Raw genomic sequence first — 2,802 nt, forward strand, 5'->3', positions numbered from 1 at the left:
TCATCATCATCATCCCATACCACCACTTATGATTACAGTTTTTTTCCTAACTACAGCATTAAAACTGCTGCAGTTTTATTTCCTTTTAAGATCCAGGAATTAAATTATTACCAATCCACTTTATGAAATATAATTTCAATAAGATCTGATTTGAACCCCGAGCCATATTGTTGTTAATATTGTTCGCGAGGTAACTGCTCTTACAAATCACATCATGTAAAGCAGATTGGAATACTTACAAAAACATAATTTATTTGAACAGATGAAAACAATAAGTAGTAGAACCGTTATGTTAGAGTAGATACACATAAAACTATCCGATGTGCTTCGGAAACAGTTTCCATGCTTAGTTACACAATACAGACTAGCAGAGTGCGTCCGCCATTACTCTCCGTCTCTCCATGGGTCTCTGTCTTTGATGCGCGTGTGCTCGTGCGTGAATCCGAGTTAGGCAGAAAAAAAGACATTCATAAAATGACTTCAAGTCAATAAATACACTAGCAGATCATACAGTAACACAGAAAAGATCATGTTTCCGCCATTACTAACCATTGTTTACTTCTACCTCCAGCTATACGCAGAGACACAAATACACACACACGCACACACAGAGAGAAACAGGATGAAAGGTATTGTGCAGCAACAACGTTGTAAAGGTTTAGTTGTATTTTAGTTTAAGTTAATGCTGTTGCGTTCCACTGAAAGTTGCTTTTTGTGTTTACGACGGAACAAAAATATCCTCCGTGGCACTAATTTAATGTTTGACAGTCAATACATATTCATCCGCGACTACATGAGTGTCAGGAGCAAAGGAGTACCCGGATGGACTGTCATGGCCGCCGTCGATGTGGTTCTTCAGAGAAGAGAGAAGGAAGGCTGATGTTTTGTTGTATGTTCCTTTCTTGCTTGACCCTCTTTAACAATGCTGGACGTTGTTGAGAAACAGCCCGAGCTTCCTTCGACTTCATAGTAAGCACAAACTTATTTACTAGAACTTTAGATGTGCTTGCTTTGGTGAGTTCTTTATTTAGGTGTAACATAAGTGCTGATTAAAGTCGTTAGAGTCTCAGATTATCGCAGAGTGGCAGCTTGTTTCAGGAACATTGTAGAAACAGGAGCAGTGCGATAAAATGTGGTCGCATTGTTGGCTGGCTGGGTTCAGCCTGGAGTTCTCCCCGTGATGCAGCTTTCATCTGAAGTTAGGTTCCTAAGGAACAAGTCCTTTGGAAAAGTGAACTCCATTACGGAAATACCCAGCTATAACGCAGTGATGGAGCTTCGTATCTGTTGTCCATTTTCTATTTAGCCGCAAGTGAACAAACTGAGCTTCTGGGTTTGAGACGACACAACTTTTCCTGCTGAGCTTAATTAATGTTGCTGTGAGAACGGTGTGGCCGATCGTAGCCTACCTGTGGCAACCTCAGGTGTTGTCACTATTCTGCTGAATTACACACTGCTTTAACCTGAGCAGGAACATAGAATAAGTTGCACATTGCATGACATGAATCTGGTCCAGTCTGTTCATTTTGAGCCAAAAGTAAGCTCAAGGGTCACTTCAAGTGTTCATCGCTGTTATTGACTATTGCATTTTGCTTATTCAGTTAGGGTCTTTATCTGTACAAGCAAGCATACATTTTTATATTTATAAAGTTGCTGTTTATAAAGTTGACTAATATTTGAACAAGTTGTTTACTATGTTGCTTCTATTTGATTTGCATTTTTGATAGAAAATATTAAAATGTTTTATTTGCCTCTGAAGATATAGAAGTTGCATCCTAACAGTTCACACAGTTCACAATAATGTGAACTTGAGTTGACTGTACATTTTTTTCCTGCAGACTCTACAGCAGTGTTGTGAAACCACAGTCCTTAAGGACCGGGGTCCTGCAACTTTAAGATACCTCTGTGCACACCTGGCTCCTATATCAGTTTATAAGGAAAGCTCTGCAGAGTTTGACTGTATGCTTATGAGACAGTTTTACTGTTTAATTTAAGTGTGTAGGACATGTGAAAGTTTTAAGACTCTGTCTCAAGGAATGCAGCTTGCGACCACTGCTCTACAGCAGAGATCAAACGCTGCTGGTCAGCATCTTCTAACCTGGTTTAACATTCATAGAAAAAACATAAACTTGGGAAGTTTGCATCAGGCATTAGTTTGACCTGACCCCCAGGATGTTACTTTAACTTGATAAAAATACTCACACCTATAGATTACTTAAATGGACAGTATTACTTAAATGGACAAAACATTGTCCATTCAAGACAATGTATTATGTAAAATTAACTTTTTTTTAACTTTACACATGTGACAAATATTTTGTTTTCAGACTCCACTGAAGTTTATTTCACACTTCAGGTTGCAACAAAACAAACTGCAAATCATCTTTACAGTGAAACACTTTTTTTTTCTTAGTTCTATACCAGGAGTCGGCAACCCAAAATGTTGAAAGAGCCATTTTGGACTTAAAAAACAAAAAAAACAAATCTGTCTGGAGCCACAAAAAACTAAAAGCCTTATAATGAAGACAACTCAAGCTTTAAGTGTTTATATTAGCCTATCATCAAATTGACTAAGTGTATACATAATTAGCATTCATGATTAAATGTTTATTAATGGTGCTTTAAGTTTCCCTTCCGTTACAATATTAATGTATTATGTTTCATTGCATTGATAAAATTTAAGAAATGCAATAAAGAAATCAGATTTTTTTATGCAATTTTTACTATGAAGATTCGACAGGGAAAGATATTGTTTCTTTTAGGACTCGAAAAATCTACTCTCAAATGCAGTTTGCATAACAA

The 2,802-nt window shown here is 37.2% G+C and overlaps 1 protein-coding gene across 4 annotated transcripts in view; it reads left to right on the plus strand.

Annotated features, from left to right (window-relative positions):
* The first annotated feature begins 237 nt into the window (after nucleotides 1-237).
* The window catches only part of si:ch211-214e3.5 (zinc finger protein 518A), a 26,049-nt gene continuing 23,484 nt past the window's right edge, over nucleotides 238-2,802 (plus strand). For all 4 annotated transcript variants that reach the window (XM_016662635.1, XM_016662636.1, XM_007575584.2 and 1 more), the window contains exon 1: nucleotides 238-969. The gene's annotated coding sequence lies outside the window, so the exon portion shown is untranslated. The remainder of the gene's footprint in view (nucleotides 970-2,802) is intronic.

The sequence above is a fragment of the Poecilia formosa genome, unplaced genomic scaffold (genome assembly GCF_000485575.1).
Source record: "Poecilia formosa unplaced genomic scaffold, Poecilia_formosa-5.1.2 Scaffold382, whole genome shotgun sequence".
NCBI lineage: Eukaryota > Metazoa > Chordata > Actinopteri > Cyprinodontiformes > Poeciliidae > Poecilia > Poecilia formosa.